The following is a 12,395-nucleotide window of genomic DNA, read 5'->3' as shown; positions in this document are numbered from 1 at the left end:
TTGATAGCCCCAGCCTTTTTGAGCTTGAGCACCTCCTCTTTAACGGCTTCGGAATGCTCCTTCGAGGAACGCCGAGGGGGCTGCCTTCTAGGAGGAATAGCAGGATTGATGTTTAAATGATGACAAATGAAGCTTGGGTCAACACCCGGGGCCTCGTAGGGGTCCCAAGCAAAAACATCAATGTTGTTCTTCAGAAACTCCACTAATTCCATTTTCTCCTGGTGTGGTAAACATATCCCAACCTGGAAGAATCTTTCGGGATCATCCGATATCAAAAAATTCTCAAGGTCTTCGCATATGGCCTCCTCTGCTGTCACCACGTCGGGCGCATCCAGAGTCGTTAATTGCTATAAGTCTTTCACAGCCGAGGTTGAGGACTGCGGTTCGGTCTGATGCAGTATTGCGGCCAATATGCACTGCCTAGCCATCAATTGGCTGCCGAGAATCTCTTCAATGCGCTCCCCCGAAGGGAACTTCACCTTAACATGCAAGGTGGAGGAAACGGCCCCTAGAGCATGCAGCCAGGGTCGAGCGAGGATGGCTGTATATGGGGAATATGCATCGACCACGATAAAATCGACCTCGACCGTCTCGGAGCCAAATTGCACGGGCAACTGAATCTGTCCTTTTGGAATAACGGCCTTCCCTTCAAAACTTATTAACGGCGAGTCGTAAGGGGTGAGGTCCTCTAATTTCAACTTTAGCCCCTTAAATAGGTTAGGATACATGATATCCGCGCCGCTGCCTTGATCGATCATTACCCTTTTCACATCATAATTCCCTATCCTCAGAGTAACCACTAGGGCGTCGTCATAGGGTTGGATGGTCCCCACCTTATCCTCCTCTGAAAATCCCAAGACGGGCACATTTAGCTTCAATCTCTTCGACTTGGAGCCCCCCTCCTTGGCTTGGAAGTCCGAGATGGCCATCACCCTGGTAGGACATGAGCCAGTCCTGCCCGGCACAGCAAAGATAACGTTGATCGTTCCCAAAAGAGGCTGAGATGAGTTATTCCTCTGATTATTCGAGCTAGACTGACTGCCCTGCCTGCTAGGTTGGTACAGGTGCTGCTTTAACTTTCCTTCGCTAACAAGCTGCTCCAAGTGATTCCAGAGGGTCCGACAGTTCTCGGTGGTATGACCCATGTCTTGATGGTACTGACAAAAGAGATTCTGATTCCTCTTGACAGGATCCCCTGCCATCTTACCAAGCCATCTGAAGTAGGGTTCCTTACGGACCTTTTCCAGTAGCTGGTGCACCGGCTCTCGAAATACAGTATTAACTGTCTGAGGTGCCGTCGAGCCAGACTGCCCGGAGTAATCTCTTCTCAGCTTGTTGTTTTCATACCTGTCTGACCTGAAATCCCTTCTCTCCTGCGGGATAACCTTTGCCTTACCCTTCCCCTGCTGTTGATCTTCCTCGACCCTTTTATATTCGTCAATACGATCCATGAGGCGACGTACACTCCGTACGGGTTTTTTGGTCAAGGACTTCCTCAAGTCATGATCGGTTGGAAGGCCCACCTTAAAAGTACTGATCGCCACCTCATCAAAATTACCATCTATCTCATTAAACATCTCCCAATACCTGTCGGAGTATCCTTTCAACGTCTCACCCTCCTTCATAGCCATAGACAACAGTGAGTCCAACGGCCGAGGAACTCTGCTGCATGTAATAAACCTTGACGCAAATGCTCTGGTCAGTTCCCCGAACAAACTTATAAATCCTGATTTGAGACCGTTGAACCACCTTATAGCAACAGGTCCCAAGCTAGAAGGGAAGACTTTGCACATCAAGGTCTCATTGTGAGAATGCACAGCCATTCTCTGGTTAAAGTGGCTCACATGTTCCACCGGGTCAGTTCGGCCATTATAAATGGTGAAGGTGGGCTGGGTGAACCTCCTGGGGAGCCTCCTATTCTTAATCCTGCACGAGAATTGCGATTTGGAGAGCTGGTGCAACGCCCGGCTCATGGCATCGTTCCCTAAGCCCCTGGAGGGGAGCTTCCTGCTCCTATGACCCGATAGGCTATCCTCTTCGCAAAAGGATGTTCTGCTGGGGGGCGACCATGACCTCGAACTGTAACTACTTCCCCGGGATTTCTCGGAAGAGGTACTGGATGAGGGTGAAGCACGCCTTCGCCTGACGCGACGCAGCTTCTTCTTAAGGTGATCAATCTCCTTCTGCATTGCTTTAGCACCATCTTCATGGGCGGTACTGGCGCCTCCAGTGTGAGTACGACTCGTTCTAGGATACTCAGTATGAACGCTACCCTCTCGATCCCTCCGGCGTTCAAGGTGCTCGAACAGATCCTCCGGTTACGATCCCTGAGATTCTGCATGGTGTGAGCCTAAGCCTGCCATAGTGTTCCAGTTCCTTTCAGCACTAGATGCCCACGGACGGCGCCAATTGTAAGCGCACAATTGCACCTGGACCCAAAGATAGACGTGGGTTCAGGCCCAATGAGCCTTAAACAATAAGATTTGTAGAGTGTGGATTTGAAATCTAGTTTAGGGGTATTGGAAACTTGACAAACAGGCTAGAATGCCACAATCTTTGCAAATGATAAACAAATATGACAAGGGTACCTCCTCGGACGATTTATGTATTGTTTCTCTTTTATGCCAAGATTACAGTTCTTAGTTCTTTTTCTGTTCCCCGACCGATCTCCCTCCCACCACCTTCTTGAAGTCCTTATATAATAGCTAGAAAGTTTTATTCTACTGTTTAGGGGTCATTTTCCCATTAATGCGGCCAGGGAGGTAGGTGCAGGGTCTTTAATGTGGACGTAGCAGCCTTTTTCTAAGATATTTCCCTCACACCGTTGCGTCTGGAAGGTGCTTAAATCCCCCTCTTAACCAACGGTTCTTCCAGAATTCTGCCTTGATCTTTTTTGCGAATCCCAGGGTCATCGTGGGTCTTTCCGAGGAGATATTTGTCCTCGGACGAATCCTCGGACTCTCAACTTATGGGCCGAGCTACATTTCTAAAAGGCTTTTAGTCTAAAACAAACTAGCGTCCACCAACAAAGCCCGAGGCCTAAACACTTACTTAGGTCCTTTTAGTCCCCACAATATTTATATTCCAATTTAATAAAAACATTTATTGTTGTTAGTAACTTGTGGTTGACATTCCATAGTTTTACTATTAGCTTATATAGGCTCCTACAAACCACACACTTAGGGTAAATAACTCCACGCACAACAGTAATGGATCCATGTCCATTTATCCATAGAAGAAGAGAGATATGGAGGGAGAGTGATTATATATTTATATTAGTGAGCATGAGCAATGGCAGAGCAATGGGAGTGGTGGCTAGTGGTTGTTCTTCCTCAAATTTCCTCCTTCTTAGGTGACATGTGGTTGGCTTGGAAGGTTAATTGTTAGATTTCTCTCCCTCTTAAGTAGGTTTTTTTTTTTTTTTTTAGGAGCCTTTCTCTCTTGACTCTGAGTATAACTGTTAGGAATATCAGATTTGTAGAGGTGGGTTTGTATTTGTACTAAAAAAATTGTTTCAGGAGGGGAAATGGGCCAAAAGAGTAGGCCATGCATGTAACCATTTTATTGTCTTTGGGTTAATTTAGCTTGAGAGGGGTTGGTTTTCATTCTTCTTGAGGGAAAGGAGAAGGGTGAAGGGGCAAATATAATTTTCTTGGGGGGGGGGAATATAACTTTTCTTGGGCGTATTTCCTAAAATCTTATATATATTTAATGTTTTTAAAAATGGGGGGGGGGGGGGGGGAGGGGCGCAGCCGTCTTAGCCTATACGTGGTTCTGTCTCTGTATGTACTTAATTCCCTAAACTATTATCCATGAAGCGAAATGTAAAGTGTTACACGGGTAATAATTTAGGGGGGATAAATGTGTTATCTCATAGTTTAAGAGGGCATGTGTTACATGGATAAAGTGTAAAAGGGGGTAATAGTTTAGGGAGTTGCTTTTATAATTTAAGAAGGTAAATTATAATTTTCCTGGGAAAAAAATTATGGTAATAATAATGTATCTAGGGGGTAATAGTTGAGGGGAAACTTTTTTTTTTCTTTTTTCTGTGTGGGGCTACAAAAATAAGCTCAAATGCTTAAAAAGTAGGGTTTTTTTGGGGGGGGGGGGGGTTGCCAAATGTACTCAAAATGGCAAAGGAGGTTTAAGTTACATGCAGCTAAAAAGACCCATTATGTTTTATTTATTTCTTTATTTATGAGAAATTGAAAAGATTCATGACTTTTGCGCCTTCCAAAGCAGGAGCTGGCATTAGGTGTTACAAGAATATGTAACCCTCCTCTTGCATGGGTTAGACCTTTCTCAAACAATAGGGTTATGAATAATAGGATTTGAATAGATACCACCATATTATAACAAAAGGGCCATTTAGCTATTCATTTGCAAGGATCTTTGTTGTTTATGTAAACTTGTGAGGCTAATCAAAAGCGGTATTTAGGCGAGATTACCAAAACTTCTTTGGTGGGATCTATTGACTAGTTAGGAGTAGATGAGAGTAAGACTATTAAGTGTTCATTTGGAAATAACGTATCTAGTTTTTTTTTTTGTTGTTAAAAGTGTGCTAAACGTGAGAGAAAGGGGGGAGAGGGGGAATAAGATTTTAAAAAACTGTATATAAAAGCTAAAAGTTAAAAATTGAGTTTATAAACTAATGTCAAACATACACTAAGGGTTGGATTGCATTCTATAAGTCTCATTTGATACTCATTTTTATCAAAACCTACCCTAATCATTTTTTTTTATCTATCAAAACCTATCTTTGGTTGTGAGCTTAAGCTTACTAGAAAAAATATTCATTTTTATGGGAGGAATCCTCCATTCCATGTGTGGGATATATTGTAGGGCTTACACCCCTATGTGAGGAGGGAGCACTCTTCCCATAGAAGTGAATAATTTCTAAACTCATAGAAGATCATATTCGCCAAGTATTTGAGACCATATAAAAGGGATTGGACCCTCTTGATATCAATATACTACTATCATGCAAGATTTTATTTTCTTTAGTTGCTATCAGGCAAGTTTTTTTTTTTACTAGAAATGAATTTACCTAAACTAAGGGTAGAGTTGTTTTTTTTTTTTTTTTTTTTTTTTTTTTTTGAGAATCAAGGGTAGAGTTGTTGATTCTCAAAATAACACAAAATAAAAAGAAGTAGAATCGTTTATTATGTTCCCAAACCATAATATGATTTGGTGAATATATCTCACTTATTGTAATTAGATTATTGAAGTAATATCATCTACATTTTTATCTTTTTGAGTAAACTAATTTAACTTTCAATTTGTTTCTCAAAAAAAAAAAATATAACTTTCAATTTGATTTATCATTAACATCAACTTTATTTTAAGGAAAAAGTTAATGGATGTTGGCAATGGTTTATGAAATATTTTAAAAAACCTTTTTTCATGAGAAAGAGAAAAATAATAAATTATTTTGATAGTTTTTTATATTATTCATGAAAGTGATGTCAAAATTTTTCTAAAATATTTTATTAATAATTGTCCTAAAAACAATTGATAATCGACTCTTATTTAAATATATTTTAAAGTGTTGAAATATATATATATATATATACTGAAAATTTCATGCGGGGTAATACTTAGTGTCTATTTAAGAATAGTTTATTTAATTTTTTGGAAAAATGAGAAAAAATAGATAATTTATTTTAAAAAAAATTTACACATAAAGACTAAAAAGTGATGGCAAACACACCTTAAGCTCAAAGAGTCTCACATAAGAGATTGGGCCATAGGAACCCACGTGTGGGGGCACATTCCTTCTATGCCTCCACAACATTTTTCTTCATTGTCTCTTTTTTGTTTTTGTTTTTGTTTTTTAATAAAAAGGAGGCTTTAATTGATATGACGGCAATGGTTAGTAAGATATGTATCACACGAGTCTTGTTGGAATTATCTTTTAACTGGTACTCTTCAAATGTCAGAATAAGGACTTTTACCATCACGGATGTTTTGTATTTTTTTGGAGCAAATTTTTGGATTCGGCCTGTGTCCAGTGGCCACTGGACACAAGCTCCACTCCAAAAATTTTCACCATTGTTTAATACGTGCACAAGGATCCAAAAATGAATGATGCTGATAGTGATAGGCACGAGCGACATTTGTTGCTGGCTTGGCTTTTGAGAAAAAACACAAAGACGACAACACCCTCCTTTTATTTCCCATTTTAACATTCTACAAACAAACGTTTGAAATTTGAAACAAAGGCCAAAAACGGAAATTGGTCAGTGCCTCTCTCTCTCTCTGAAAGCAAATAAGAACACACAGAGGCCCTGAGTCCAAGAACCAAAGGGCTTTGCTTCTCCTTCTTCTTCCTCACACTCTTAACAGTTTCAGAAAGAGGGTTCAGATTGTGCATGGTTGGGTGGTTGCCCCTCTCTGAACCCAATGATTTCACCGACTTGGCCCTTCAAATCAACCACCCAAGACCCTTCTCTTCCAAACCAAAACCCAAAAGAAGAAAAAGAAAAGAAAAGAATATCTCATATCTCTCTCTCTCTCTCTCTCTCTCTCTCTCTCTCTCGGTGTGTGTGTGTGTGTGTGTGTGTGTGTATATATGTATGTATGTGTATCTGTTTCCTTTCTTCTTTTCTGATCTATGATTCTTTCTCTCTCTCTCTCTCTCTGGACACAATAATAATGAAAGAGGCTGTGACGATGGCTTTGTTGATGTTAAGAGTGTGGAAGTTTCGGGTACAGCTGAAAAGGGTCCGTTTTATTTGGCGGGGCGACCCGGATGGCCTCTTTGTGATTTTTTTTTTTATCACATCTAGGCAACCGGTTTTTGTTGCAGCCATGGCGGTGTCCCTTTTTGCTTGCCTGATTGGAGAGCCCAATCTGAGCCTCACCCCCCTTTCCCTTCTTTCAGATCTCTCTCTCTCTTGTGTGTGTGTTTTATTTGGTCTGAAACCCAGTAGATCTGGCTTTTATTTTTTGATCTTTCCTGTTTGGTTACTGAGAAAATGAGGGAGAAGCTCCCGATGAACGTTTTGACTAGGATAAGTGCAATAGTTCCACTTTGCATTCAAGAAAATGATAAACATTTTGACTGAAGTGGAGATTATAGTATTTTATTTTTTGCTCAGCTTCTGCATTTTCTAATTTTCTTTACCATTTTCTGTATTTTAGTGTCTTTGCATGTGAGTTTTGGATTGGAATTCGGAATTCCCTTTATTTATTATCTTTATTTTAGTTTCATCGATTAGAGGCAACTGGAGATTTGGAATTGATGAAAGTAGCTCTTTTTACGAGGAAATATGAATTGTACACATTTTATTTATTTATTTTTATTTATAAGAGTAAATGTACACATTATTCTTTATTTTGCTAATGTACACATTATTCATACATTGTGAGTGAGAGACAATGTGCATCAGAAATGTACATGATATACTTTTTTTGGCTTGAGGGTCTCATTGCATCGGTAGTATTTATTCTTAGTTTATCGACATTTTATTTGTTTGCTAAAAATGTAACTGTAAATCAATGATCCCAAAGTATTTTTGGATTGTCACCAAAAATTTGTAATTTAAATTGAAAATTTTCCTTCAAGTTTCACATCACATTTGTCACAAAATCAATGTTGTGGATTTTCAACTAAAAAGTGGATCAGTCAAGCTTGAATACACTACGTTGTGTTGTACCCAAATTTGAGTAATGCTTTGATACCCCCCCCCCCCCCCCCCCCCCCCCCCCCACCAAAAAAAAAAAAAACTTACAACATTTTTCATAATAATTAAGTTGATAATTGATTCTGATTTGAGATTACCACTAATATCATTTTATTTGAGTGTAAATTGCCCTTATGTACTAGCCGGACAATTTAAAACGGTAGTGTTGATCTTACAAGAAAACACTCAAACATGGCATTGAGAACTGTATTTTTCATAAAAATTAATAAAGTGAAAAATTATAGTAAGAAGAAAAAATTATAAATAAATTCTTAAAACCATACAACCTAATAGTAGCATTGAGATTTTGTTTTGAAAGCACGAGTTTGATTAAATAGATGTTTTAATTTTTAAATTGTATTTCTTTTATTTTTCTAGTCGAAGTAAGATTTTTTTTTTTTTTTTTTTGAGAAAGTGTCCAAGTAAGATTTTAAAGGCTCAAAGCCCTAAAAAGTTAGTCTTATTTTTTATTTTTTGGACTTGCCAAACGCACTCAAATCACATATGCCCAAAAAGCAAAATGTTTAGGGGGTGTTTAGTGGAATAGTTTGCGATGAAATTTTTGTAGTTTGAAATGAGACTTTTGTAGTTTTTTGAGATATGTGTGGATGAAAAAGTGTGTAAAAAAGTGTGTAAAAAAGTGTGTAATGTTGTTTAAAATATAAAAATGTGAATTTGAACTTAGAAACCAAACAGAACCAATATGCAAGCAACTAAATGGATCCAATGACATTTTGTTCATATTAATGATATAATAAAGGGAAAAAAATCCATGACGTTGAGCGCCCCAATACCGTGTATTTTCAATGGAAAATCGAAGTAGTGCGGTTTAAAGAGTTGATAATAGACCTATTTGAGATTATTTATGAACTTAAACTTGAACCCCACAGAGTGAGCTTGGAACACTACATAAGCTGAAGGTCCATGATAAGGCCTATGCGATGGCCACAAACACAAAACTAAACACTGACTAGAGATGTTGTATTTGCCACAAAATTTGGATGGTTTACCTAAGTTAAAACAAAGAGGTTGGCTGCATCTAAGGCATCCTAACCACATTCAACAAATTCAACAGGTTTCTAAGGGTATTGGTTCCCTTCAGCAAAGCTCAAAATGTGGGATTGGTCAAATGTTTGCCCAAAATAATCATTAAAACAGTTAATCCTATTATCCAACCAAAAACAAAGCTCGAAGTTGCCATTTTTTTCCCCTAAGATCCAACAATCAAAAACCTTACTTCTTATGGAAAGATGTATAATGAGAGATTTCTAAATCCATTATAAACTCCAAAAGAATGAGGCAAGAATAGATCAACTTCCAACATCCAGCAGCTTGAAGTTATAGTGTTTGTGTGTGTGTGGTGGCACTAGTAGAGTCCTTTTTTAGGCCACACAAAAAAGAGTAGACCCTAATGGTATTTATATGCTGTTGTCAAGCAAGAGTTTAACATACCAACCAACGAATTTATTTAAACTGCAAGTAGATAGAATTGCTTATTCTGTTCCCAAACTAGGATGTGAAAAGAGTAGTGTTACAACCTTACAGGTATTACAAGTTTACTACGTTAGTCTTACAAACTAATGTGTCATTAGTTAGAAAGAAGTAATTCAAAATTCAACTATGAGATGATTGAAATCCAATGGTAGCATTCATTGCCATATCAATTTGTAAATTTGATGGAGTAAAATTTATAGTACTTTTATTATTTTCCTTAACTTTTTATATTCATAGACTTAATATTAAGGGTAATGATAGTGTCACATGAAATAATACATTGACAAGTTATAAGTGGTAAAAGTGTGTTCTCATATGAACCCACATATTACACTTGCACTACTCAAAACTTGCTATGTAGATGAGTGGTAGCATAAATTATGTCATTTGGATGAGGTTTAGGTCTAATGCATCCAGTACACTAGATTTGTTGAGATGGTGATACATGTTCAAAAATAAACACATATCATTATTTCAACAAATTCAGTACAATTGGGCATTGGACCCAACTCTCAGCCATGTCATTTTATGTGGTGCCATATACTCTAATATTAAAGAAAAAAAAAAGGAAAAACATTTTTATTTTTTAAATTAAGATTAAAAAAAAAAAAAAAAAAAAAAAAACTAGGAAAAACAATTGTACAATAAAACAACTTTTCCGAAAATTAGCATCATATCCCCTACCTCACAAGAGTCCAAGGATACGCATTGACAAGAACACCCTCCTCTTCCACCCCAGGCCGACATCAAAGGATGAAAAAGTAAGGGTAAAAATGGAATAAATGTACAAAACCAAAATAAATGGAAAAGTATAGGGGTACAAAGAAAAAATATAAATAGAGGATGGAGGCAGAGAGGTAGGGTTCACTCTCATTAGTTTAAGAATGAGGCTCTGCTCTCAGAGAGGCTGCGGCGTTTTGAGGGTGGTTGCCCTTCTCTGAATGCTGCTGGAGCCGATGATTATCTTATCTCTAGCCTTTGTTACCAAACCGCCCTCCTCTCACATACACACACACAAACAAACATATATACATATATATATTTATCTCTACTCTCTCTCTCTCTCTCTCTCTCTACTCTCTGTCTCTCTATCTCTCTATCTCTTTCATTATGAGGCGGTGATGATAATTTCAACTTGATAAACAGGCGATGGGAAAAAAATGGGTACCCGTTTCTTGGCGGGGCGACTCCGAGTTCGAGCTACTGTGGGAAAATGACTTTTATGCCCTTTTCCCACAGAGCTCGTCTCTTTGTTGCAGCCATGGCGGTGTGCCTTTTTTTTTCTCTTTTGTCTGAGAAAAGGCGAATCTGAGCCTCCCTCCCCTCCCCCCCTCCACCCATTTTCATTTTTCATAAAAGTAGTTTTAGTTTTTTTTTTTGCTGATCTCGTATTTTTCTTTGATGGGTTTTTAAAACTAATTAGGATATGTTTGTTTTAGCTTCAATTCAATAAATTTTTTTTTTTTGGTTGTTGTGGAAAATGAATTCAATGGTATTGAAGTCTTTACCGTTTTAGGAATTAGGCTGATTCGAAGTCCAAACACGCTCTTAAAATGGATCTGATATGTACATACTGACTTATCTGATGGAAACAATGTAGCTGGAGAAATAGAATTCAGTTGTACACTATTTTTGTTTTATTGGGTAATGCAACAAGGGGCTGAATTTAATTGAAAAAACTAATGAGCTGTACCTGAGTTGAATACAATTATATTTACTCCAATCTAAGTTGATATACCAGAAAAACTTGGAGATTACAACATTTTTAGTGAACTTTTAGAAGGACTAGTAGACATTAATTTCTCAGGAGTAAAATTTACCTAGTCAAATGCCGGAGATTTGTAGCTTAATTGGGTTGAAAATTCCTCCTCCCCCATTTACTAATTAAAATAAAACATAAAATTATGGGTTGCTCAAGTGAAAGACAGATTAGACCAGGTTTTGGTAAACATCCACTGGAGGTAAAGATGTTTGGGGTTTGCCAGGCTATAGAGTATGGATCGTGCAACAAGATCAAGGAGACCAAATAAAACCCTGAAGCAATGGAATGAGGCTACACTTTGCAATATTCAAACTAGGAGAATTTGTCATGGCTAATTTGTCTATTAGTTTGCTGCATTGAATGAGGAGAAAGGGTAAAGCAGTTGAGATGGCTTTGAAGGTAGATACAGAAAAGGCATAATAAGATAAGGGATGGAGCTTTCTAAGAGATGTAATGGCTTTCAAATCCAAATGGATACATCAGTGCATGTCTCTTTCCTTTTTAATTTTAATTTAATGAAATTGTAGACTAAAAGCTACTGGTTTTTAGTTGTTGTAAGATGTGGCTCCTCATCTAGTTGTTGTAAGCTACTGGTTGTTGTTGTTGTGTTGTTGTAAGCTACTGGTTTAATTCAAATGTTATAAACACTACCTTACCCTGTGACAATAGTAAGCTTGAAGTTCAGTTTTTATTCTAGTTGTATATTCTTACAATCATAGACCAACAAAATCAGTGAAGCAGAGCTTGCACCAGAGTTCACCTTGGAGGTGACAAAGATAAGCATCCTAAGATAGCGGGTGATGAAGAAGAGCAGAGAGCTCCAGTTAACAGAGCTGTATCTTGATTGATATGTAGGTGGAGATAAAGATTCTAAAGAACAAAGACGAAGAAAGTAGGCAAGATCACCATTGAGCAATTGTGCACAATTGCTACTGAAAAGCTGGCAGATTTAAATTACACAAGTTTAGAATTAGCAATGAGAGTTATAGCAGGGATGACAGCTAACATGGGAATTGATATTGACCCTCCGGTTCTTGAACCCAAAATGAAGGAACTTGTGTAGATCCCTCTGTTTTATATATATATTGGGGATGACAGAAGATGATTGCTTCACGGTTGCCCTTCCCTAACAAAATTTCGACTGAAATTAAAACATGGAATAGGCCAACACTTTGAATCTCTTTTAAACATTTTCCCGAAGTCTAATTAGTGATTTCATATTGAGGTTACTTAGTTGCTGATGGTCTGTGTTTGTTAAGGCCTGAGTTTGACTTGATCTGATTGTTTTTCATCTTGAAATTTCACAATATATCAGGAAATATTGGTACAAAATAAAGAATAGAACCATGGATTTAGAGACCCAGATTCATCTGTTATTGCTCATGTAACCCCCTCACATTTCATTGCAAACCTTGAAAAAACGATCAATTTCCATTTAGAGCAGCTTAATGTCG

This window comes from Castanea sativa, chromosome 1 (genome assembly GCF_040712315.1).
Source record: "Castanea sativa cultivar Marrone di Chiusa Pesio chromosome 1, ASM4071231v1".
In the NCBI taxonomy this organism is placed as follows: Eukaryota; Viridiplantae; Streptophyta; class Magnoliopsida; order Fagales; family Fagaceae; genus Castanea; species Castanea sativa.
The sequence above is the reverse complement of the archived record's forward strand: the minus strand, read 5'-3'. Positions refer to the sequence as shown.